The sequence below is a fragment of the Macrotis lagotis genome, chromosome 4 (genome assembly GCF_037893015.1).
Source record: "Macrotis lagotis isolate mMagLag1 chromosome 4, bilby.v1.9.chrom.fasta, whole genome shotgun sequence".
NCBI lineage: Eukaryota > Metazoa > Chordata > Mammalia > Peramelemorphia > Peramelidae > Macrotis > Macrotis lagotis.
This window is the reverse complement of record NC_133661.1, coordinates 155752869-155780565: the sequence shown is the minus strand read 5'-3', so window position 1 is coordinate 155780565 and position 27697 is coordinate 155752869.

Sequence of the window (27697 nt, the reverse complement as noted above, 5' to 3'; positions counted from 1 at the left end):
TCTCTCTATCTATCTCTCTGTTTTCCTCCTTCCTTCTCTGTCTTTCTGTCTTTTTCTATCTCTGTCTCAATTTCTCAGTCTCTGTTTCTGTCACTGTCTCTCAATTTCTGCTCTTGTCTCTATCTGTCTCTGTCACTTTGTCCCTCAGTTTCTGTTCTTGTCTCTGTTTCTGTCTCTCCTCTGTCTCCCTTTCTCTGCCTATCTCATTCTCTGTCATTCTGTCCCTGTCTGTTTCTCTGTCTCATTCTTTTTCTATGCCTGTCTCTGTCACTGTCACTTTCTGTCTGATTGTCTCTCGGTCTTTGTTTCTGTCTGTCTCTGCTTCTCTCTCTGTCTTTCAGTCTCTGTCTCTGGCTGTCTCTGTCTCTCTTCTCCTCCATCAATCTGCTACAGCTCCTTTAAGTTACACCACTGATCTTTTTCCTCTCCTTTTTTTGAAATGTAAAAAATCCCCAGGAAGGGTTAAGATATTAAACTTTTAATATTAAAACCCTGGCTCCCCCATTACTTCTAGGAACAAATATAAACCCCTTTGTTAAGCATTTTAAAGTTCTTTCCAACCTGGCCCCGATTTGTCTTTCCAGTCTTATTATATACTTTCTATCTTCCTGCACTCCAGGGTTTGGTCAGCCTGGACCCTCCATCTCCTGACACTGTTCTCCTGGGCCCAGAGTATTCTCCTGCTTCCATTCTTCATCTTGGAATCCCTCTTTACCTTCAAAGATAACTCAAACATTGTCTTCTTCATTAAGTCTTTTTTATTTCTTCCAACTACCTACCTCACTCAGTTTCCTTGAATGACAGTTTTTAGGAAGATCTGAGATATTTATTATCTGTGTGACCCAGGGCAAGTCACTTAACCTTATTGCCTCAGTTTCCAACATCTGTAAAATGAATTGGAGAAGAAAATGGCAAAAGATATTTCAGTACCTTTGCCAAGAAAACCCCAAATGGAATCAGGAAGAGTCTGGCATGACTTAAACAAATGAACAACAATATCACATGTCTGTGACTATCCATTGAATGTAAACTCTTAAGGATGGGGACTATTCACTTGTGTTTTTGTGCTTCTGGTGATTAGCACAACGTCTGAGTTTAAGAAATGATTGTCAGTTGGTTGACTGAATGAATTAGATATTGAGAAACTGACTCAGAGTCTGTCACAGAGATTTCATATTAACAAAATTCATGGAACTTGATCAAGTAGAAAAGTTTTCGTTTTCTCTAAAGCATATTGAAATGTAGTCTGATTTGTCTAAGTTTATGGAACTTTTTGATCCTTGTCAGGGAGGGGTTTAAAAATAAACTAATCAGGGGGTGGCTAGGTGGCGTAGTGGATAAAGCACTGGCCCTGGAGTCAGGAGTACCTGGTTTCAAATCTGGTCTCAGACACTTAATAATTACCTAGCTGTGTGGCCTTGGGCAAGTCACTTAACCCCATTTGTCTTGCAACCCCCCCCCCCCAAATAAACTAATCGAAGATTAGGGTACTAGGTTCGGAGGTAAATGTTGGGAATGGGGTTTATAAGATTTCTGTCTTTTATGTGTTTATATCTGGGTCACAAGAAACAAATATAATATGTTTTCTCTAGATAGCAACATATGTTGTTCAATTTTTGCTATGGTCTTTAGTTACTTTTGGAAACAAAATCACCTCTGTAGGGTAAAAGGGTAACTGAAATGTTGAGGCCAAAAAAGAAAAAGAAACTAAATTCTGAGATAAATTACTCACACAACTGTGAACCTCCCTCTGCCCCCTTCCACAATTTGACTGAAATACTAAAAGCCTAACTCTACAGAAGAAATATGTCTCCCTTCACCACCATCTCCACTTGGGTCCACAGGCTTACTGGACTTCTGTGGGTTATTGTTTGAAAATCTTTGGCCTCTTAGACTTCATAGATCCCAAAAGTCTGATGGGAGAATTGTAAAGGAGTATGGGACCACCAGTTCTATTCTCAGTTTCCCTATTAGCTCTATGGCTTTATACAAACTATTTCATTATTGGTCTTTCTTTTCTCCATGTAAAATGAGCACAATTTTTTCCTTATTATCCAGAATTATTCCAAATATGAAAAGCTATAGTAGAGGTAAAGAAATTTTTAAAAAAGTTACATCCTGGTTATGGTGGAGCACACCTCTATTCCTAGCTCCCAAGAAGGCTGAAGAATCTCATGAGTTCAGGAGTCCTGTGCTGAACTGGACTAAGCCAATCATAGGTCTGCAGGAAATCTAACATTAATACAATGAGTCTCTGTGATTGGAGGTGGGCCCCCCAACTTGTCTAAGGAGGAGGAGCAACTGACCAAAATCAGAAAAGCCAAGTCAGTCAATATTTCCGGTGCCAATCATGATAGAAATAGGTCAGGGAGGAGCCCCTGTACTTCCAGTCAGAGTGAAATGGGGAGACTTAGTCTCAAAATCAAGAAGCAAATTAAAAATTAACTGCCTCATAAATTTAGGTATGTTTATCATTAATAAGCCTATAATTATTAAATATCTGTAATCTGCCTAACATTGTGCTGTGCAATATAATGGACAAAAAAGTAAAAATATAGTACCTAGAACATGGTACTCTAAGAATAAAATTAATAGCTAACATTTATATATGGTTTATTATGTACCAGGTACTTTCTAATTATTATGTCATAAACTTGGATGGGGAAAAAATTACATCTTTATTTTCACTTGCCTTTAACTAAAGAACTAAAGAACACTGGCTCTGGAAGATAGGTGCTTTCAATAACCCTGGAAGATAGGTACTATTATTATTTGTATTTTATAGTTGAGGAAACTGAGATTATGTGACTTGTCCAGTATTAACCAACTTGAGTTTTTGAGGTCATATTTGGAATTCATGTCTGTCTGACTATGAGCCAGCGCTTTATCCGTTAGCTGTGAATATACACAATAGCTAAAATGGATATGTGAATTCTTCTCTCCCTTCACAGATGTAGATGAGAACCTATTTATGACTCAGTAGATTGTAGAATGATATATGGGGCATTGTAGAATGATATAGGTGGTAGAGTAAATAGAATGTCAGGCCTGGAGTAGTAAGGAAGACTTTGTGAATTCAAATCCAGCCTCAGACTCTAGCTGTGGGACACTGTGCAAATCACTTTATCCTGATGCCTCAGTTTCCTCAACTGTTCAATGAGCTAGAGAAGGAAATGGTAGGGAATTCTAGTATCTTTGCCAAGAAAACTCCTAATGGTGTCATGAAGGGTGAGACATGACTGAAAATGACTAAATGACAAAAGAATGATATATAAAACTGGAAGGGCCCTCAGAAGTCATCTAGTCAATTAGACTCCTTACTTTCAAGGATCAACTCAAACATTACCTTCTTTATGAAGTCTTTTTTATTTATTCCAACTACCTATCACTCAATTTCCTTGAATGACAGTTTTTACATTTACAAATGGGAAAGTAGAGACATGATCTGAATCTAAGACCTTTGACTCCAGAGCCAGAGTTCTTTAGTCCTTTAGTTAAAGGTAAGAGAAAATAAAGATATTTTTTTCCCATTCAAGTTTATGAACTAGCCCTTCTTCTCCTCTTCCGCTTCCCACCTTGAAGTCCATCCATGGATTCCTCTGATTAAAAGCTCTTCAGAGTTTTTCTTCATGTAGGAGATAATAATTGAACTGAGTCTTGAAGAAAACAGACATTCCAGGTGGCAGACATGAGGAAGGAATGGATTCTGGGACACACAGTCCCTTCCCTTGAGGGATGTAAGGAACTCATATTATAATAAGGGAAAACAACCTGTATATGAGAGAGCTGTGACCAGGCAGGGAAGTAGATAGGATCCTGATGAGGAAAGAGGGAATTTCAGGGGCCTGGTTGTTATCCATCCTATATTTTTCAAAGAGTACCAATGACATCATGGCACAATGTCTCAATTCATGTGAATAGGATTTAAGTGAGGCCTAGCTGAATTAAGTCATCAGCTTCACCCTCCCTTCCAGTCATTGAAGTCCAGTGGCAAAACCAAAGCCAGGACAACTGGCAACTGACCCAGAATGCAGTAGCTGACCTTGACTTCTTCAGTGTCTGGCAAAGCTCAAAGTAATCCACAGCATCTACTTCAGTCATTGTCATGGCCATTGGAACAAATTATTTTCATCTACCCTTTTCACTGGGGAAATCTTCACATCCTTGGGGTAGACACCCCCAGCAACTCATTGACAGATTTGAGGCTTATTGGTTACTCTTCACCTGTTTAGGTCATACAGTGAGATGGTTTTACTGAGATGGTTTGGCTTCTATGCATATTACAGTTTCTTGGAGCAACAGGTGAGAGATGGGTGGCAAGAAGACATTTTTGACTTTGTATACCCAGACCACAGTAGATAACAGTAAGTAGATAATAATCACTTTTTTCAATTCATTCAGTTTATCATGATATAATCTAACAAATATGTGTTGTTTGATTGAAGGACCACATAACTCTACAACAATAACTACATTGAACAATAGAAGTGGAAAGAACCTTAAAAATCACTTTGTCTACTCTTTTCCTTTGGGAGTTTAGAAACCTGAGTCCTAGAGGAGGAAAGGGAATCATCTAAATTGTTAGCAGCAGAATCAGGGGACTAACCCAGGTCTCCTGATTCCCGATATAGAGTTCTTTCTGTTCCCTCCCCTCCCCATTCCTCCCGGCCTTCTCTTCTTAGAGAGTGCTCATTCCCTGTAACTGAAAGGTTCCATCTGGCTGCCATGTGGGCATTTTGGTAATGTAGCAACTAATCCGCCATGATCAAACCGGAATGAATCACTCAGTCCAATGCCATTCCAGCTGCTGGTCATCTGTTCCCTCTTGCTTGGGGGGAAGGAGCAGCATGTCATTCAGTTCTGATTTGGTTGTGGGAATGAATGCAAATGGTCAACCAGAGTGCAGACATACACTTTTTTCATTTGGGAGGTTGAGGGAGCGATGGAGTTCAGCAGCTGGAGGATGATTTACCCAACAGCTGGTGTGACACCAGTTACTGGAGAATGTAGTTCCGAGGCCCATGGTCAGATTGAGGTAGCCAGCACTCTAGGAAGACTCTTCTGAGACACAAAGGGATCATGAAGGGGTAAGTTGGCTGTCACTGAGAAGATGGATTAGCCTTGTTTTGCAGTGCTAGGAGCAATAGGTAAAAAAAAAAGCAGAAGAGGATTTCAGTTCAGAGTGAGGAAGAATCTATGGACAATTAGAACCGTCCAAAAGCAGAGTGTATGACATCAAGGAGCAGTCAATTCCATGACACTGGGAGTCTTTCAAGTGGACAATGGGTGGGCATATGGTCAGGGATGTTGTAAAGAGTTCAGCTCAGAATAGAGTAAGGAAATGATCCTGGAGCCAGTTCTCTTTTAATATGAAGGTGTCTTGATCTCCTTCCACCAGGGGCTGCCCTGTGAAAATGGTGAATATGGTTGGCAATTCTATTACTCCATTAGCTTACTACTAGGTTTCCCTTCCTCTCACACACCCTTCCATTTACCCTGCACAATGTGAGTAAACTAAGTTTCCTAAAACAATACTTATAGCATATCACTAGTAGGCTATGGAAAAGTGGCTGAAGATTCTCAATTAGTCATGTTTCCATGGGCTACCAGTAAAGTCTAAACTCCTTTGTCTAGAAATTCAAGGTCTTTTATGATCTGAGCCCGGCCTGCTTTTCCTCTCTTCTTGTCCACTGGCTGCTTTGGAAAATCTGTCATTAAGACTGACTCTTGCTGCTGTTCAGTCATTTTCATGTCTTTTAACTCATACTTCCTCAGATCATTTTCTATCTTGACTGCAGGGTTTCATCATGTTCTCATACCCATTTGTTGTTGTTGTTGTTGCTGGTCAGTCATTTTTTCAGTCATATCTGACTCTTCATTACTCCATTTGGGGCTTTCTTGGTAGAGATACTGGAGTGATTTATCATTTCCTTCTCCCATTCTTTTTACAGATGAGGAAACTGAGGCAAACTGGGTGAAGTGACTTGCCAAAGGTGACACAGCTAGTAATCACTGAGATCAGATTTGAATTCAGGAAGATGATTCTTCCTGACTCCAGGTCTGTCACTCTCTTCACTATACCACCTAGTCTCCCAAGCTGACTCTTTTAAGGTCAATCGAATATGATTCCTCAACTAGTCTCAAAAAAAGAAAATTAACCCTTTAGGGATATTAACTGGCTGATCAGGTAAGGAGACATATCAAGGGCTACTCAGAGTTAAAAGGGAGTTGTTATTTGTCCTTCATTCTTGAAAAGACCATGACATTGGGGAGATAAAGATTCATGTGGGCTGGCATAGTAGGGAAAGGCTTCATGGAAGAGTTGAAATTTGAAAAGATGGGAGCCAAGACAAGCAGTGGAGAAGTAGCTGCAGCTCAGTATCATAGCAGAGTGCTAGACTTGGATTCAGAACAATATGAGTTCAAATCCTCCCTCGGATACTTAGTGGTTGGGTAAGTCACTTAACCTCCTGATGTCTCACTTTCTTCATTTATAAAATGAGTTAAGCAATGATTCTTCCACCAGGCCTAGAGTCAGGAACATGACCCTGGGCAAATTATTTAACCCTGATTGCTTCTAAAAAAATTCCTGGCTATGTCTTCTAGTTGTGAAAAGATGCGTGTACCATATACCAATACAGTCCATGGAATTTTCTTTTCTTCTTATCCATGGGGGAAGGTTGAGGATGGGGTGTTATAGTATAATTAATTTCATTAGTTTTTTTTATTAAAATGGTATCATTCTTCCACTCCTTCAGTGTTTCTATTTAAAAGAAATCACTATAGGAACTCTTTGTCAGGGGTCCCCCATGTAAGCGGTACTTACAGTATTCTCAATATGCAAAATAAGGAGAAGGGATGTTATCTTAAGACTCTTTCTTTCTATCTCTAATATTCTGTGCTTCTATAAACATAGGCATATATTTGGGAAAACACATGGTTAATTGGATCATTCAGGGGACATTGATATCACTTACTAGTTATATGACTTTGGTTAAGGTGTGACCTTATCCTCTCTGCCCCCTTATTCCCACTCTATAAAATAAGTTGAACTAGATGCTTTCTAAAGAGGCAACTGGGGCTCAGTAGATAGAATGCTGAGTCTGGAGTCAGGAAGATCTGAGTTCAAATTTGTCTTTAGACACTTAATAGCTGTGTAACCCTTCACATATAATCTTAATCCACTGGAGAAAGAAATGCCAAACCATTCCAGTATCCTTGCCAAGAAAATCTCAAGGACAAGAAGAAAAGAAACCCCATGGACAATATCAGTGTATGGTCCAGGGGTCACTCAAAATTAAACATGACTGAAAAACAAGATGTTCTCTATGGTTCTTCCTATCTCTGAATTTTTGTGAGTCTATGAGATATTTTTAGGATATCTGATTAGGCAATAAAAAGCATTTACATATGAAAGTCAATTGATGGGAAATGTTAGTTCTTTTCACATCTTGAAGACATGGTCAGGACTTTTTTTTTTTTTTGAGACAATCAGGGTTAAGTGATTTGTCCAGGGTCATATTCTTGACACCACGACTAGTTCTCTATCCACTGAGTGATTTAGCTGATCCTTCCCAGGACTTCTGAATTGAAAACAAGAGATGAACTAATTGGATATAAGATAAATAATATTTTGGCAGCCTAGTTTGGAGGCTTAGGTTTTGAGCAAAGATTGACATATAGAACCCAAGACTCATGTTATGTAAAAGGATAATTGGGATCAATCATTGTTTAACTCTGTCCTATAAAATTAAAAGAGTGTCAACATGATATAGTGGAAAGAATTTTAAATTGACACCTTCACTGTAACTTATAGATTTAGATAGTTGCTAGCACTGAGAAGTGACTTACCCAGGGTCACATAGATCTCTCGGAAGACACAGGTGAACCCAGGTCTTCTTGGCTTCTGAGCTAGCTCTCTACTAGCCAAAAAATAAACAAGCAGCCTCCCTCCCCCCAAATGAAGGCAACTTGATATTTTTCAAAGAGATTATATCATAATTGTGGAAGAGTTTTCATTCTTGGTTGTCATAAAGGGGTCCTGGAATAATTTTGTCTTTGGAGTTCTCACTACCAGTTTTCTGTCTTCCCTTTTCTTCCTCAATGGTGCCCCTATATCTTTGAAATGCAGAGCCTTTAAACACTTTCAATCAAAACCTCTTAGGAAATTATTTGCAACCAATTCACAGAGCTGTAAATGAAGATAACATTTAATAATATTGCTTATTACCACTCCTCTTGCATTTGAACTGGAATCAAAACCTTGAGCCATCACTAATGGTAATATTTCAGACACAGAAAATAAAGGGGCATGGAGGTGACTCTTTGGACTTGAATACAGTTATAGTTTTGAAGAGCAAATAGTGAAAAGCCTGTCTTCCAGGGGCAATAAGTAATGAGATGAATTCCATGGTGGGCTAGACTTAAAGAGTCAATTCTCCTTATCCTCATTCCTTTTTATTAACTATATGACTCTTGGCCAATCACTTCACACCTCAAAAGTTCAGTTTTCTCTTCTGTAAAATGGAGATAACAATTGCACCTTCCTGTTATTGTGGCAGACGATAAAATGAGATAATGTTGTAAAGTGCTTTGTAAAGCACTAAATGCCAGCTAGTATTACTTTTAGGAGGAAGAAACAGGGAAGGCACACTTTCTGGTAACCCATATTGTTGGGGGAGGGCTGTGTGTCTCTTCTTTCCTCTATCCCTATGCTATTATGCCCATTATGCCAATAGAGTATTTGGGGAAAGGCTTGTTTTTTTTTCCCTTTTTTCTCTTTATCTCAGTCCTCACATCTGTTCTTAATTTAGGCGTAGTGGTACAAGCCTGATTGTGAATAGCAGGTGCTGGGGATGTGTTGAACATTAGGGAATATTCACTTTGCAGGCTTCGAAACTGCCAAAAAAAAAAGTGTGCCGATTGGACAGATGTTAGTTCATTACTGTCAACTCGTCGTCGTGAACATTTTAAGGGAACATTTGTTTGGGAAGGAAACACAGCTGTTCCCAAGAAAATGGGTTTTACTTCTTTAGGTGAAGGAGCTGAGGCAAAGGCCACTCTGAGGGGCACCTGAAAAGCCCTTGGACCTGAGGATGGCAACTCACCTGTTCTAAGGAGGATGGGGTAAAGGTAGGTAGATCTTGTGCCTGGGGTGGGCTGGTCCATAATTCAAGATTATTCCTGAAATGAGTGTCCCTCTCTCTACCTCTGTTTCTCTCTTTCTCTTTTTCTATCTCTCTATCTCTGTGTGTATCTCTCTCTTTGTCTCTCCCTAATTTTCTCTCTTTTTTCTTCTCTCTCCACTTCTTTTCTTTCTCTTTTCATCTGTTTTCTCTTTGCTTCTCTCTCTCTCCAACTCTCCATTTTTCTTTTTCTCTCTTTCCATCTCTCCTTTCTTTCTCTTTTCTTCTCTCTCCTGTTTCTTTCTTTACCTCTCTTCTCTTTCTCCAGTTCTCCTTTTCTCTCTTTCCCTCTCCCCTTTTCTTTTGCTTCTCTTCTCTCTCTGTCTCTCCCCATTTCTCTTTCTCTGTCTGTCTCTGTCTCTCTCCCACCCTCCCTCCCTGTCTCTATCTATCCTATTTCTATCTCTCTTTGTCTTTTTCTGTTTCTGCTAGGAAGATATGAATTTGAATCCTACCTCTGACACATCCTGGATGTGTGGTCCTGTTAAATTAAGCTAAGTATCTCTGCCCTGGGTAACTCTTTAATATGCAGAGACAGATCCAATCCCTAACCCCCAAATTTCTGCCTTTCTCTGTTGGTTCTACCTTCCTCTCTTTCCATCACTGCCTCTCTGTCTTTGCCTCTAGGTATTTGTTGTCCTGGTTTGGTCTTATTCTCTCCAATTAGTTTCTTGCCTCCCTTTGTGCCTGTTTCTGTAGCTCTACCTGGGACTCTCCACATCATTTTCTTTTTCTCGAGCTGAATTTCAGGAGATGAAGCACTTGGTCTGTAGTAAGACAACTGAAGTTCAAATCTCATCTTTGACTCTTCCTACTAGTGTGCCTAGTATGCAAATCTTTTAATTTTCTTTCTTCATCTGAAAAATGAGGGAGTCAGACTAGATGGCTTCTGAGGTCCCTCTCAGCTTTTAAATCCCAGAAGTTGTAAATCAGAAGGTTGTCAAGTGATCTTAGAATTAGGCAAAGGGAATTGAATGATCTCAAGGTAGCTTTCTAATAAATTTTTATTTTATTAAGAAACTGAAGCCAAGAGAACTTGTGTAGTTAATAAACAACAGAACCAAGATTTGACCAGAGACCTTTCCTCTATTCACTTGTTTTGAGATTAGTTAGAATGACTTTATAATAAAAAAAGAAACACACCTCAAAATAACATCTTTGAAGTTGTCTGAAAACTATTTGAAGTTGGACTGGGTGGTGACTACTTGTAATCCTTATTACTGGTAAGAGACAGGCTGGTGGATTGCTTGTGTTCAGGAGTTCTGAGCTGCAGTGGGGCTAAAGTGTTCACACTAAATGTGGCTCTCATATGAGACCTAGGGATTGGGGGCTAGTGGCTGTCTAAAGAGAAAAGAAGTCTAGATTAGAAATGGGGGTACATTAAAGTTTCTATGTCATTTTGAATATACTTTTTATTTCTTAAATTCAATTTTATTTTATTTTCATGTTTGAATACGCTCTCACCTCCCATTTCCATAGATACTGAGAAATTAAGAAAAAATAAAATATATTGTATACATGTATAATCAAGTAAAATATGCCACTATATTGTCCATGTCCAAAAACAAAAGCATAAGTCTCAATCTGTACTCTAATCTATCTCTCCAACTTGATAGAAGTGGGTCACATGTTTCAACATAAAACTTTTCAATTATACTTGGTCATTATGTTGAACAGATTTCTTAAATCTTTCAAAGATGACAAACATACGTTTTTATATAACCACAACATACTACCTAACTTCAGGGGTTATTTTGAGGAAAGAGTTTTGCAAATCTTCAGAAAAGTGAGCTCTTATTAGTTTAAACATATATTAGTTGTAAATATTATTATTGTCAACATGCAACCACCAATCTGCTCACTCCTTTCTTGTTTCCCTTTGTATAACTTTTCACTCTTTCCATATTTCTGCATAGCCTTCATATTTGTCATTCTTAATGGTAATATAATATTCCCCCATTTCATTAATATATACCACAATCTGCCCAGCCATTTCCCAACAGTTGGGCATTTGGGAAGCTTCCAGTTATTCTGCTGTTCTATATTGTGCAGCTATAAACATCTTTGTAAAAGTATTTCCTGCCCCCCACTAACACACTTTGGAATGTTTCCCTTAGGCTACAATTCCAGTGATGTAAAAGACATCATTAGGGACTTATGTGTGAAGAAATGGGGGTTGGGGTAGGAAGAGAACATATCATATAGCAAGAGGAAGAGATAATAGATAAACGTTCCCCACCTCAACCCATAGAGTCTCTCTGTTCCAAAATGCAGCTTTATCATCACCAGCTTCCCTTTCCTTATCATCCCCGACTGCTACTGCCTTATTAAATACAATTTATTTGCATTTAATCATTCTACTTATTTATCTTAATTCACTTTATAATCCTAATGTAAACTTCTTATGGGCAGGGACTCTTTCATTTTTATTTTTGTATGACCACCATCTAGCACAGTTGCCTGCATATAGTAAGTGCTTAATAAATGCTTTTTGTCATTCAATAAGTGCATATTAAGCACTTACTATATGCTTGCCACTCTATGAAACACAGCTACAAGCAAAAGGAAAGATAGACTCTACCAACAAGGAGCTTATGTTTTAATAGGGAAGACAGCACATAAAAGGACAGGGGCATAGGGAGCTAAAGCAGGAGGGAGAGGTTGATTTGAACTCTTCACCAAGTTGAAGGTTCTGGGAAGAACTTACCAATGGAGGAAGGAATATACACAAACAGATTTAGTAGCAGATTTAGTAGGAAGTTGGGTCATAATCACTAAGTCCAGAGAAGCAGGTAAAACTTTAATTAAACTTTTGAGGTCAAATAATTTATTTTTTTTAGTTACAAAAAAATATATATTTTCTCTCCATATTCTCACTTCCCTTGATTTAGAAAAGAAAAGAAAAACAAAATCCCTATAAGAAATAGGTATAATCAAGCAAACAAATTACTGCATTGGCTTTATCCAAAAATGTATGTTTTATTTTGCATCCCCAGTCCTCTGTTAGGAAGGTGGCATGTTTCATCATCAGTCTTTTGTAATCATACTCACAAAATATTTTAAAAACCCTAGGAAAATTTTAAGCATTATGAATGAATTATCTAAGAAGAATTTATGAAAACACACTGAAATGAATTGTAAAAGATAAGGAAGTATAATCTATATTGTAAAGGGATCATAGAATCATAATTCTAAGAACTGGAAGGGACCTTAGAGGTCATTTAGTCAGTATTGACTCCTCCATCTTACAGATAAGGAAAGTGAGTGTCAGAAAAGTTAAATAACTTTTCTCTGGGCCACACAGCTACTAAGGGACAGAGTCAGAATTTGAATATAGGTCCTTTGATCCAAATTCAACACTCTTCTACTGCATCACACATTCCCACCAGTGGGATGACCTGGTCAGGAGGCATACTCATCTTTATGACTTACTTTGTATTGCCATTTGATGTCTGGAAAGTTCCAGGATCAAATCGAGCACTGAAGTTTCAGGATCCTTCAGCTCCATGGCTCTCTCTCCCTCTGATATATAATCTTTGATACTCACATTAAAAGAGAGTCATTTGTCAATTTAATTAGCTATCCTCCATCAGGGCCTAGAAAAATGGACATAGTGTGGGGCAGAGAGAAGGAAGGAAGAAAGAGAGAAGGCTAGAATATGGTTTAGGCAGGATCAAATTGAGCACTGAAGTTTCAGGATTCTCAGTACTCTGAAGGGACTGGGGACAAGAGTAGAAAGCTGAAAGGAAAGAGGGATAAAGAGAGGGAAAAAGGTGACAAAGTTTTCTTACTTTATAACTTTTCTAGATTATGACTCTACAAGGACTTCTTCCAAGAGAGTCTCCAGTCAACATGATCTGAAGTATTTTTTCACAGTTTTCCCCCCAACTCTCTGTCATTTCCCTAAAAGCAAGCAATAATAATTTGTATCTAATAGATCTTTGAGGCTTACAAACCACTTTCCCCTAACATTGTAGGATAGATGGTGAGAGGGTTATTAACCCCATTTTACAGGTTAAAATGAACTCTTAAAGAATTTGAGTGACTTAGTCAAGATTTCATGTATATTAAATGTCTGAAAAGGGATTTGAATCTAGATCATAGAATCTAGGAGTTGAAATGTACATCAATGGCCATCCAGTCCAACCTATACATGAAAAGAATTTTCTCTGTAACATACAATACATGAGAAATGGGCTGAGGGTCAGCCTCTACTGGAAGACCACAAAGAGGAAGAATCCACTACTTTTTTAAAGAAACCCATTTCACTTTTGAAGAGCTCTAATTTTTAGGAAGCTTTTGTTTCTGACACTGAAACTTGATCTCTGTGACTTCTACCCATTGCTTTCAGTTCTGTCTTCTAGAGTCAATAAAATAAATATAATTATTTCTCTACATTGTAGTTCTTCAAATTCTTAATGATGGCCATGATGTCTACTATGGGTCTTCTTTTGTAAGGATTAGATATGTCTAATTTCTTCAGTGGACTTCCTGATCCTGATCTCTCATTCTCTATACATTCAAATCTTATCCTTTTTTCCCCATTTGATAAATATTTATTTATCTCCTACAATGTACCAGAGACTATAATCAGTACTGACATACAGAAACAGTACTTGACCTCATGAAATTTACAATCTACCAAGGAGAACGAACATCAAGAGTAAATAGGTAAGGGAAAGGTCAGAAAAGAAGTTGGCACCTTAGCTGAATAGGGGAAGTTCATTCAATGGCAAGTGGACTAGTTTGTCAGCAATCTCCAGTGCATGAGAAAGTGTTGTCTGGTGTTTGGAAAGATAGGTTGAAAAAAGTTTGTGAAAGGTTTTAAGTACTAAGGGGGGGGGGGGCATTTGTATTTTGTCTTATTCAGGAGAGAACTACTGAAGCTTCTCAGAAATGGAAGTAAGATCAGACCAGATATTCATTTGGTGGTTTTGTGAAAGAGCTGGGGAGCAGGAAAGAGACCAATTAGAAGGATGTTGAAATAATCCAGATGAGAAGGGAGGAAATTGTAACCTAGCATGGTGGTCCCTTGAGTGAGAGATAAAAAGGATCAATGTGAGAGATTTGGGAGGCAGTTAAGTGACACAGTGGATGGAATCAGGAAAGCTCATCTAAGTCTCAGACACTTCTTAGGAGTGTGACAGTGAGCAAACTGTGTAGTTTGCCTCAGTTTCCTCATCTGTAAAATGAATTAGAGAAGGAAATGGCAAACCACTTCAGTATCTTTGCCAAGAAAATCCCAAATGAGGTCATGAAGATTTGTACATACTGAAAAATAACACAACAACAAAGAATCGACAATGATTATTAACTGATTAACGACTGATGTCACATTAGGGAAATTAAAGGGTGACTCCAAGGTTGAGAACCTAGGAGATGAAAAGAATGTCAGTCCTCCACGGAATATGGGAAGTTGTGAAGAAGGTTCCAATTCAACTCCCACTCTTTTTTAATGAAAATTTTCAGCCCCTTCCTCCCCACCCCCCACGACCTCTTCTAAATTCATGTAGACTTCTTGTCTACATGACTCATTGGACACTTATCACATACTTTATATTAGCTAATTTTAGATATATTGAGTCTCCCCAACTAGGTTTTAAGTCTCTTGAGAGGTGGGATTGGGTCTCATTCATCTTGCTATCTCCCACAGTGTCCTCTCAACTAGTACATTGAGTGCATTGCCAACAATCCATTAATTGCTCAATAAATGAGACCCTAGAACTCCCTTAAAGGACCACCCTACCCCATATGGAGCCAGGGAAGGGGTCTAGTGACTCTTCCCCTCCTCCCCCATCCCTGGTCCATTGTTCAAAGAGCTGTCCAATCATCTCCTGATTCCTAAAGAGCTCCTGTCCCCTGGGGAATCGGGAGTGTTTAATTAGAACACCTTCAGTCGGAAAAGCTCTTCCACTTAGAGAGAAAGAGAATGTAGTGAAAGGCTCTTAAGGATGTGTCATAAGTTTTACAGTTATTGGGTCTTTCAACTTGTTTACAAAAGCAATATTGTTAAATGGCAAAGGCCCAGGATGGGTTGTTTTTTTTCTCCTGAGCTTTCTGACAAAATGAAAGCATAAACTCCTGACAATCGATTCCCGGGAGGTAACTTGGGAAAGCATTTCATTTTGCTATCTGTTTAATTATCCGTTCAGGCAGGCAGGCAGCATGTAGAGTGGGGTTTTAGCCTAGCAAGGAAGCTTGAAATGGGAAGAAGGGTGGAAGACCTGGAGTCAGAAAATTTTGATTTGTATTCAGGCTCCAACACTTACTGTGGGCAAGATAGCCTGACCTCTGGAACATCAGTTTCCTCATCTGCAAAATTGGAATTAAGTCATGTGTCGATTGATGTCTACTAAGTTGTAGTAGGTAGATGATTTGGTCTTGGAGTTAGGCAGATCTGGCTTCAAGTTTTGTCTCTAAAGTATACAAAACTATGTTACCTTGAATAAGTCATGAAATTTCCTTCAAGTTTTCTTCAAGACTAGGTTCAAGTTTTACCTTCTACAAGAAGTTAGTGATGCCTTCTCCTTGAGATTATCTCCCATTTGTACTTTTTTTAAATCTTGTTTTCATTGTTATTTGCATATTGTTTTCTGAATTAGAATGTGAGCTATTTGATGGTAGAGACTATTTTGCTTTTTCTTTACATTCCCAGTACTTCCATTCAGTTGCTGATAAATTGAAAATCCTCAACAAAAACTTATTGACTGACAGATCATGAGGCCTAAACTGTCAGGACCCTCACTCAGCTCCTAGAATTGGTAGTGGGCATTTCCTCAATGAAATTACATATCCTATTTTTTTTAAAGTTGTCAATATAAGTAGCTTGAGGCAAGTGCTTTCTGAATTCTTTTCTTATATAACTAGTTTACTCTAGAAGTCTCTCCACCCTGACCCCAGCAGTCCCACACAATTCTCATGACAATGTATCTAAAGAAGGCATTACCTCCATTGCCTTGGGATAGGTGAATTAAGACCAATAACCATTACCTAGGTCAGGTGAAAACAGGTTTCACTATGAGCAGGACAACCCTATTTTAGCATAGATCTCTCTTTACACCAAGGCACAGTGCTGTGAGCCTATTAATAACTCGCTAACTCGCTGACTGATGTTGACAAGCTGTCCTAGTTAGAAAAGTCAATATGATGGTAGCAGAGCAAAGAAGCTACATGAATGATGTATGATTAGTGGTTAAATGAAGGGAAAAGAAAAAGGGAAAGAAGGAAGAAAGAGAAATAAAAGATTGAGGGAAAGAAGAAGGAAGTAAAGAAGTGAAAAAGGAGGGAAGGAGAGAAGGAAAAATGGCAAGAAATGAAAAGAAAGAAGGAACAAAGGAGGAAGGGGAAAAGAAGGGAAGAAGGAAGAAGGGGGAAGGAATGGAAGAAGAAAGAAAAGAGGAAGGAAAGAAGGAAAGAGGGAAAGAAGGAAAAGAAATGAATCCACGATGTTGCTGAAAATTGGATTTTTCTTAGATAAGTGTTGAAGGTCATTACTGTTTGCATTAAAAAATCTGCTAACTGGGACAACAGGAGGACTGGGGTTCAAATTTGACCTCAGACACTTAATACTTACTTAGCCATGTGACCTTGGGCAAGTCACTTAACCTCCATGCCTTGCAAGAATCCAAACAAGCAAACAAAAAAAGTCTGCTAACTGTAGATCAAACCCAACTTAAGTATAGCACTAACTAATTTGAGCAAAGCTAGGAAAGTCCCATAAAGGGGGGGGGAAAGACCCCTTTAAAAAAATCCACCTTTATTAGTCTCAAGCAATGGAAACCATAACCCAAAGAACACACTAAGCAATTATCAGCAAGAATTGAAGATCTCAGTTTCAGTATATTTTGAATGTATTGAAATATATACAAATATACATTTGATTATATATCAAAAAGGAAATTTTCCCCATGACAAAATTAATGAATCTGAGGAAGAGGGATAAAGAAAAATTGTTTTAGGGTTGATCAGTTGAGAGACAGGAATGGAACTATGTTATAGACCATCTAACTAAAGGGTAGGGATGATGTATTTTTCCAGCAGCAGATTACAAAACTGGCAGAGAAGCAATCTCTCTATAAATGATGGATAAGGAGGAGGAAGCTGGACTTAATAGATTTCAAAGATTTCACAGAAAAGATAAGTAGTATCTGATGGCTTAAAATTCTATAATATAAGTAGGCTTAAAGGGAGCTTTTTGAAATGCTTTTAGAAACTGAATTCTGAATTTTATTTGTGCAACACTTTGAAAAAGAAGAGAAGCCCCCCCCCCACCAAAGGAAAAAAACAAGCACATCTATCATGTGCTAGGTCCTTTACAAATATTATTTCATTTGTTCCTCACAACAACCCTGTGAAATAGTTGCTTTTATGGTTCTCATATTGATAGTAGAGGAAATCTTTTTTGGATTTTTGCAAGGCAATGGGGTTAAATGACTTGCTCAAGGTCACACAGCTAGGTAATTATTAAGTGTCTGAGATTGGATTTGAACTCAAGTCCTCCTGACCCCAGGCTCAGTACTCTATCCAGTGTGCCACCTAGCTGCCCCCATAGTAGAGGAAATTTGAGTGACTTGCCTAGGTCACCCAGCTAGTAAGTGACTGAGGCAATATTTGAACTCCAGATATTCTTGACTCCAGATGTAGAGCTCTATTCACTGTGCCACCAGCTACTTTAGAAACCGATAGAACTTACAAGAAACTAAGTGACCACTGCAGATTAAAAATGAAACAAAAAAAAATGCTCATTCCTTAAGAGAAAACAATTCAGATGAAATGTAATGATAGTCTGCTTTCATAATCTATCTTCAGGAATGCATTGGGATTTGAGGGATTTTTCAAGTGGACATTTCAGTGTCCTTCTTTCTTCCCAGAGCCAACCCAGAGAGACCTGGGAGCTCATAGAGCCTGAGGCCTGGAAGGACCATGGAATCATAGATCTAGAACTAAGAGGAACCTCAAAAGTCAAGTAGTTCACCCTATAATTTTATTGTTATTCAGTCATTTCAGTCTCTTCACAACTGCATTTAGGGTTTTCTTAACAAATGTTATCTATAAATAAGAGAAATGTGTTGGAATGAGAGAAAATTGAACACTTCACGAATCCTGCAGGATATGGGTACCTCACCTAGCATGAGGCTCAAGGTGGAGTAATTACATCAGGTATTATATAGTCTTTAGAAACTCTTTCCCTCCTACCTGGATTTTCATAAACTCTCAGAATTTGAGTTACAGTCTAAGAGATCCGCCCATCCCATGACATGTCCCTAATATGAGTCCCCCCCAAATCATATCATGCATGTTATGTTGATGAACCCCAGTCATCACAGGGGTTGTGTGTGATAATATTCAATTACCTAACTGCAAAAACTCAGTTGCATTAGGCCAAGATCTCTAGGTCACTCTTGACCAGTTAAGGACTAATCTTGGGTCTGTCATTTTTGGAATGGGATGAAGAGAACTCTCCCAGTTTTGTGATTGGCTGGGGCTATTCCCACTTTGTAATGGATTTCAAAGGGAGCCTCTACCCTGTGAAGACCAACTACATCCTACATTCCTCACAGCAAAGATATTGGAGTGGTTTGCCATTTCTTTCTCTAGCTCACTTTGCATTTGAGGAAATAGAGGTCATCAACAGGATTAAAATTACTTGTCCAGGGTCACATAACTAATGTCTAAGACTGGATTCACATTCAGGTCTTTCTGACTCCGGACTCAGCATCTTCTTATCTATCTCATCACTTCTCTCTCTCTCTCTCTCTCTCTCCTCTCTCTCTCTCTCTCTCTCTCTCTCTCATCTCTCTCTTCTTTCTCTCTCTCTCTCTCTCTCTCTCTCTCTCTCTCTCTCTCATTTTACAGATAAGGAATTTGAGACCTAGAGAAGGTAAACAACCTAGGTAGGTCACATATATAGTAAATAAATATAAAAAACTGGGATTTAAACTCAGATCAAGTATTCACCCAATCATACTATGATAAACTGAGATTCTTTCTAACTTTTAAATGTTTTGATTCTGTCTTCTGAAGAAATAATAAATAATAATGATGATAATGATGATGTTGATATCAAGCATTTAAATAGCATCTATTACATAAAGAAACATAGTAACTTTTTACTATCTCACTTGATTCTTACAACTCTGAAAATTAGATGCTATTACTATTTCTATTTTATAGTTGAGGAAATGGAGACAAACTCAGGTTATTAGTAATTGTGTGAGATCTGATTTAAATTCAGTTTTTCTTGATTCTAGATCCAATGGTCTAGTCACTGCACCACCTAGTTGCTTAACTGGTATCTTTACTATATATGGACAATATTTTTTTAAAAAAATCATTATTTACATTGAATATAGGACATTTGTTTCAAAAATATGATAATCATAATTAGTATTTACATAGCAATTTAAAGTTTACACATTATTGTACATATATTAGCTTAATGTATCCTTATACCAACTCTGTGAGTTAAGTGATATTATCCTCATTTTACAGATAAGGAAATTGAGGTTGAGAGAAGTTAGGTGACTTATTCAGCAGCACAGCAAATAAACATTTGAGGTAGGATTTTAATTCAGGACTTTCTCACTCCAAATTCAGACCTCTGAGATACTTCACCATTTATCTGCCTATTGCAATTTTGTGAAGTAGAACAGATGCTATATCTTTGGATAAGAATAAAAAAATTGAGAATCAGAGATGTTAAATGAATCACACAATTGCATCCCTCTTCCTTTTGGGGCTAGAATAACAAAGAAATAGCTAGGTGGGGCTGTAATGTACAGAGTACTGAGCATGAAGTCAGAAAGATTTGAGTTCAAATTCAGACACCAGCTGTGTGACCCTAGGCAGGTCACCTCATCTTATTCACTTCAGTTTCCTCATCTGTAAAATGAGCTGGAGAAGATACTGGCAAACTACTGCAGCATCTTTGCCAAGAAAACCCCAAAAAGGAACCAAGAAGGAGCAGATATAATTGAACAACAAATGACAAGGAAAACTGATGTATCTTAGAAATATTTAAAGGTATGATGACTGAAGAGCATTTCTGGCTATTTGGAAGTGCCTAAAGCCTGAAGATGGAGCGTAAGAAGTCAAGCCTTATTTTTGAGTGTAGAGATCAGACACTGTCCTCCATGGGATCTCATCTCTCATAATAATCCCCACAATTAAACACACACTATAGGCTGAGGCCTCCCAGCAGGGCACCGTAGAGAGAGGGAGTGAGAGAATCTGCCGCCACTGAGTTGATGGATCTGGCTGGTTTTTAAATACTCATGGAAGTGTGAGAGAAATTATTAGAAAGAAGAGATCCTCTCCAGAGTCTTTAAACATCCAGGAGGTTGGCTCCTTATTTACTCCCCTCCCCTAAGGGACTCATGCAGGTGCCAAATAGTTGGGAAGGCATCAGTGATGGAAATACAGAGGAAGGAAGCATCCAGTGTAGAGGGCCACAAACAGGCAACACAGGATGGCACAGGAGGTGTGAGCAATAACTTAGGTTTCTACAAGGGCCAATCCCTGTGCTTCTGACATGAATCGAGGGAGCTCAGAAATCAACATTAATCACATTGGCTATTTCCAGCTGGCTAGTTCACAGCCATGGACAAAATATCAGTGGTACTTGGCTCTTTAGCCTGGCATTTAATACCTCTGATTTGGCCCCAATCTTATCTCAGAAAGAATCTTGGATTCAGTGTCAGAGAATCTGCGTTTGAATTGTTTCACTTCTCTTGCGTCATCTATTAAATGATGACCTCTGAGATTCTTCCCAGCTCCAAATCTATGATCCTATAATGTCTTTGGGCCTCAGTTTCCTTATTCATAAAATGGGGAGATTGGTTTAAAGTAGAAGCTCCTAACCTTTTTTGTGTCTTGGACCTACTAGATAGTCTGGTGACACCTATGGATCCCTTCTCAAAATAATGTTTTTATTTACATAAAAAATACATAGTATTTTATAGGAAAACAATGATATTTAAGTAGTTAATCAGAAAATAATTTTTAAAAGAAGTTCTTAGAACCCAGGTTAAGAATCCTCAAATTCTAGATGACCTCTAACATCCTTTTGTTGTTGTTCAGTTGTGTTCAACTCTTCATGATCTCATGGACTTTGGCTTGGGGCTTTCTTGGCAAAGATGTTGGAATGGTTTATCATTTCCTTCTCCAATGTATCCCAGTTTTAGAGATGAAAAATTAAGGCAAATAGTTGAGTGACTTTCCGAGGGTCACTCAGCTAGTAAAAGTTTGAGGTTGGATTTGAACTCAGATCTTCCTGACACCTGCTCTTTCCATCTGGTTGTCCAATTTCTAACATGCCAATTTGCTCTAAATCTATGATCTTATAATTTCAAATATGTCTTCCAGTTCTCAATTTATAATTACTTTTCTAGATTAAACATTCTCCTGCAGTCTCTTCATTGTTCTCAGAATGTACTTTCTAGTCTCCAGGACTTTGTTCATACTGTTTCCTACTTTGACTTTCAAATTTGGAATTTCTGGGGCAGCTAGATGGCACAGTAGATAGAACATTGGCCTGTAGTCATGAAGAACTGAGTTCAAATTCATCCTCAGGCTCTAATTAGCTATGTGATCCTGAGCAAGTCACTTAAGCCCATTATGTTGTAAAAAAATAAAGTTGGAATTTCTCTCTTGACAATCCAGATCTTCTGTCTTCATTCAAACCTCCCCTTTTCATTCTTTGGATTCAGTTTACATCATCTAAATTCTAAACACCACCTCATAATTAAATTAGGAGTCCGACCACATGGCCACAATGACTCATCAAGGCAAGGAAAGCTGGCAATCCAAGGCACTTCTATAAACAGATGTACACTTGGGAGACAGATTGTCTGAAACAAATAATAATAATAATAATAATTAGGATTTACATAGTACTTTAAGGTTTGCAAAATATTTTACATCATCTCATTGAATCATCACAACATCTCTGAGAGGTAGATGTATTATTATTTCCATTTTGCAGATAAGAAAGATGAGATTGAGGTTACATGACTTGCCCAGAGTTGAATAGCTAATAGTATTCATTTGTCCTGTTCACACTTTGCTGTGCATATATCTGGAAGAAACAAAGAGATTCATGTAGTCAGTCTAATAAGGAAGCTACAGAAAAAGCTACAGAAAACAAGACTTTATCTCCCTCCTGTCTAGAGATGGTTGTGATGATTGATAGATCTGAGGAAACTGAGGAAAGACTCTCTCTTCCGGAAAGAGACCTGGGTCCAACTCAGGATCTAAACAAGAGTAAACAAGAGTCAAGGATGTGTTGGGAACCATGGTTTCTCAGGAAATACTGGAATACAAAAAATTGAGATGGCAGTGGAAAAGCTAGATCAAGAATTTCAAGTCAGAAAGGTCTATTCAGGATTAGGAGGTATGCTATCAGCAGTGGCTGTGTGATATAGTGACCTTAGAGTCAGAAAGACCTGAATTTGAATCCTGCCTCAGACACTTACTAGTTGTGTGGGTCCTGGGCATGTCACACTAAAAAAAAATCACTGACTTAGTTTGCCCATCTGTAAAATGGGAATAACAATGCTATCTACTTTTCAAGGTTGTTGTGAGGACCAAAGGAGGTAATATTTATAAAATACTTTGAAAATTTTGGAGCACTATATGAAAATTAACTATTTAAAATGGATACTTACTGAAACAACATAGCTAAAAAGACATTCAAACCATCTTGATCCTTAGGGCAACTGGGATCAAACTCCAACCTTCATGCTGTTGGAACAAATTGTTCTCCTACCTGTTGGGTACCTTTTACTTGGTTTAGTCCAAGTGGTTTGCCAGTATGTGGCTGCTTCACATGCTACAAGTTTCTTGGAACCATAAGTGAGAGTTGAATGGTGGGTGGACACCAAAGGTGAATGAGCAACTCTGAAAAGGACTCAACAATCCTCACAGCAAAAAGATTAGTCCTCCCTTAACACCCCCATATACCCATTACTAGTACAGAATAGCTGAATGAGCAGTTGCTCACTTGTTCTAATATATTGCCTCTTGTTTACTCTAGTTTGGATCCTGAGGTGAAGTTAGACTCTCTTTTCCACAAGAGAGAGAGAATCTTTCTCAACCCCACCAATTGCCTCAATCATCAACATTATCATCTCCATGGAAGAGAAGGGACAAGGAAGTCATGTTTTCTACTTGTTTCCTTATTAGACTGGCTACTTGAACCTCTTTGTTTTTCAGGGACATGCACAGTACGGTGTGAACTGTACTGAAGCTGGGCTCAGCTGCTGGTAGATTTTGATATGGGACTCAACAGATACAATTGCTTAGAAATTATTTTATATAATACACACATTTATACTGCATATACACATATGTGTGTATACATATATGTTATCTTCAGTCTCTTCATTTCTATACCTACCCATCCATCCATCCATCCATCTAATATAGATTTATTATCTATTTATCTATCTGTGGCTATCTGTCTATTTGCCTATCCTTTTGTCAATGTGTCTGTCTACTCATTTTTTATCAGTCTGTCTATCGATAAATTTATCTGTCTGCCTTTCTATCTGTCTTTTTAGCAATCCATCTATCTTTCCATCTATCTATCTGATACACCTGGGGTACCTCTCACATGTAGGTTTCCATAAAACTACCAATTTCAAGATTTTGTGACTTAGCACCTACTCAATGACTTGGAAACATCTAAAATAATGACAGAAGCAATTTTCAAGGGACACACCTTTCATCAGCTAAGGGGCACATTAGTTCAAAGTAAGATCTTTTAATAATAATTGTAATGATAATAATAATTATATACATGCACATATTAATTGCCAAGAAATGATCCCTCCACTTTATTGGAATACATTGGAAACACTATTCCACGGTTACCAAACTACCAACAGGTAAAGAGTAATCGTACTTATGAATCCATATTATTAGGACATATATATATATATATATATATGTATATGGAGGGCACACTAATAATATGGACAGGGTAGGACACATTTGGCCAGGATAGCACCATACTTTGTGCTGTAGAACTGCTGATGGCAGTGTACTCTCCCTCACAGGAGTCCTATTAATGCTTTTATCTAGTCTCCTGGTTACTGAGCTGCTCTCTGTATTCACCTGTGGAGCTTCAGCTCTCTAGCCTTTTCAGAATCAGCTGTGACTTTATACTACTATCAGCTAGGGGAGTTCAGTGGCTAGAAGCCTCTCCCTGACAAGGACAGTCAACCTGGCAGCCAACAGAAATGAGAAGAATGCCCAAAGCCAAGATGATCAATTTTTGTCATTGACTGTTTCTGGTGCTGATTTGAAGTCCATGTTCATAGATAACAAGTCTTAGGTTTATGGAATTTCTTTTAATTTCTACTAAATCCTTGTTTGGGATACTATCTTAAAATCAATTTTGGGGTCTTGGTCTAAAGAGCATCAGAGAAGTTCTGGAGAGACTGGGCAATGATGTCCATTTAGTTCTCAAGACCCTTTCTGATTAGCATACCAATGAAGATGACTGAAGTAAGCAGGGGGCACATGGTTCCTTTATTATGCATTTCTACCAGTAATAAAACCTTAATGATATCCTCACATAGAGTTCTTATGAATTGTTTGTTATTAGCATATATATGATTATAGAATCTTTAGAAGGAAATTTAAATGTCACATTCCCATTCCTTCATTTTACACCTAATTAGATGAAGGGGGTGGGGTAAACACTCTGGCAGGTAGGAATAGAACTTGGTTTACACAGAGAAATGAGAGAAATGAATTATCACTCAATGTTTAATAGTAACTATTTAAGTAGTATGGAGTAGCAACAAAAAAAGAAGAAGACATTAGTGTGGGAGTTAAGTTTCAGTTGACCAGTTGTGTGATTTTGGTCAACTTACTTCCATGCTCAGTTTCTTCATCTGTAAACTGAAGAACTTTCCTTAGAGGAACCCTAAGGTTCAGTCTGACTCGTATTTCTATTAAGCCTTTTACTCAACACTATTGAACTGTCATTTCTTGCAGCTCTGGGAAAATCAGCCCTGCATTTGTGATAGCTTTATCCACCCTGGGAACTACTTACTGCCTTCATAATCCAGGGTTTGAAACTTGATTCACGAAACCTCATATTATGGTTGATTTTTTTCTTTTAAAAATTAGTTTTATTGATTTCTTTTTTTATATCATAGAAAATCCATAGCTGGATATATATTTTCTACCTGCAAAAACCCACTTGTCCAATGAAACTTCCCTTGTAAAAGAAACAGATAAACAAAGCCTACCTACATATTTACTGTTTTTTCAATATTCTGTACTTGTTCTCCACCCTCTCAAAGGAAGGGAAGAACATTTTCATTATCTCTTATTTAAGGCCAATATTGATTATTAGAGTTATGCAGTTTGGGATTTTCAATTTAGTGTTCTTTTTGTTTACATAATTGTTATCAATGTCTATAGTCTTCCCATGTCTCTGAATTCCTCACATTTATTGTTCCTTTAGAGTTATATAACAGCTATTTCTCAGTCTCCTGTCATCCACTTTAGTTTGTATTTTTGTTTTTGATTTGGCTATCACTGCTATAGATACTTTATGATATATGAAATCTTTCCTTTTGTCCTGTAACCTCATCAGGGTCAGCTCTCCAGATCAAAGGGTAAAAAAATAGTTCAGAGGGATGTTCTGGATCAGAACTGTTTGCCAATCATTCTGTCTCTGCAATTCAGTGATGTAATGATTGAGGCAAATTCAAAGACAACTGTATAAAAACTTGGGAGCTTCCTCAGTGATTCTTGGGTGAAAAATCTCTCCATTCATCAGATAATGAAGCTGCCTTTGGACTCTAGATTGACAAGTTCCCATGACCATTGAGAGCCACAGTTGAAGAAACAGGGAAGGGGCAAAGAAGTTGTTCTCATGAATATAGATGTTACTGATTTGTGACCCCCCAAATCCCCCAATCCCTAGACCATAAGAAGCCCATAATATAGCCTAGGCCCCATAAGACACACTCAGATACATAAAGCAAAGCAAAAACAGACACAAAGAATGTAAAACAAGAGTAGGAGTCTCCTGGAGCTATGTTGCTTTGTCATATAAAGGACTCATTGATTGCAATTTCCTATTTGTGTGACCTTGGGCTAGTCCATTTCCCTTTGGTGAGCCTCAGTTGGCCAAGATCATATCTAGGTGCTCTCTAGGTTGAAAATCTATGGGCCTATGATGCTTAGGAGTTTCCCCTCTGGCTTCTTAAAATTCTGTGATCAATGTGATCATGTGATCCACATGTCAATGCTACAACATACTTATTTGCAGAGATGTATGATGAGGGAATGTACCAGGTGTATGCTCTCAACCCTTTACAAATCAGAGGTGAGACAAGCCCTGCCTCACCTGCTGCACCCCCTTACCACACATTCCTGGCTAGGTCCTAAACTGAGGACAAATCCCTGACCTCAAAGAATTTGCAATTTAGTTGGAGCTAAGAGAGACAGACATGAAATGGAAAACAAATACACAATAGTATAAAATTAAGAATTTAGAATTTAGAAGTTCTCAAGTTCCAGAGTCTTTATTTTATGGAAAAGGCAACTCAGGGTCCAGAGAGGCTGAAGTGAATTTAGTCACTTTAGAAGTGACTATCACTAAGGTAGAAGTATTTCTGATTCTAAATCAAGTCCAGTGTTCCTCCCCACCTAAGGGCAATCTAGATTGCTCAGTGGATAGAACATTAAACCTAGAAGTACCTGAGGTTCAAATCTGACTTTAGGAACTTACTAGTAATTGTGTGACCTTTGGAAAGTCACTTACTCCTGTTTGCCTTAGTTTCTTCATCTGTAAAATAAGCTGGACAAGGGAAACGCAAACCACTATAGTATCTATGACAAGCAAAATTCCAAATAGAGTCCATGAAGAGTTGGATGTTAATGAAATAACTAAATAATAACTATCATTTTAAGGTATTATTCTTTCAATAAGGAACAGTTTGGGGACTGAAAGGAGTTCAAAAAATTATTTTTGCATAAAGAAAAATATTTAAGTTGGTAAAAGATATAAGGGAATTACCTTTTTTCAAAGGTGGATGGTTTGAAAAGAGAAGGAAAATAACTTTGGTTTAATAAGAACTGCTAAAAAGCCATACATAAAAATGGTTTTCAGCGTAAGTTATAAATCAATTTGGTTGAAAAAAGGATAGTGAATGAACTCTGGTACAAATATAAAAGACTTTAATAACTTAATTAAATCAATTTATAATTAAAGATGTAGGTTTCTGCTTCTTTTGGATGTTAGCAGTTTGATGATACAAATGGGAAGAAGCAGCAGCAGAGAACTTGTTAAATGTTGATAATGTAGAGGCATAAATAAATTACAGTTGTCAGTAAAGAATGTTAGAATTTGATCTTTCAGAAGGATAATAGAATGACCCACACTATCAGACATTGTATGCCCTCAGCTTATTTGTATGTAAGAGAATGAAACGCAATATGAACAGCCATAACTGGAGACTGAGAGATGATTACAAAAGATAGCTGATTTC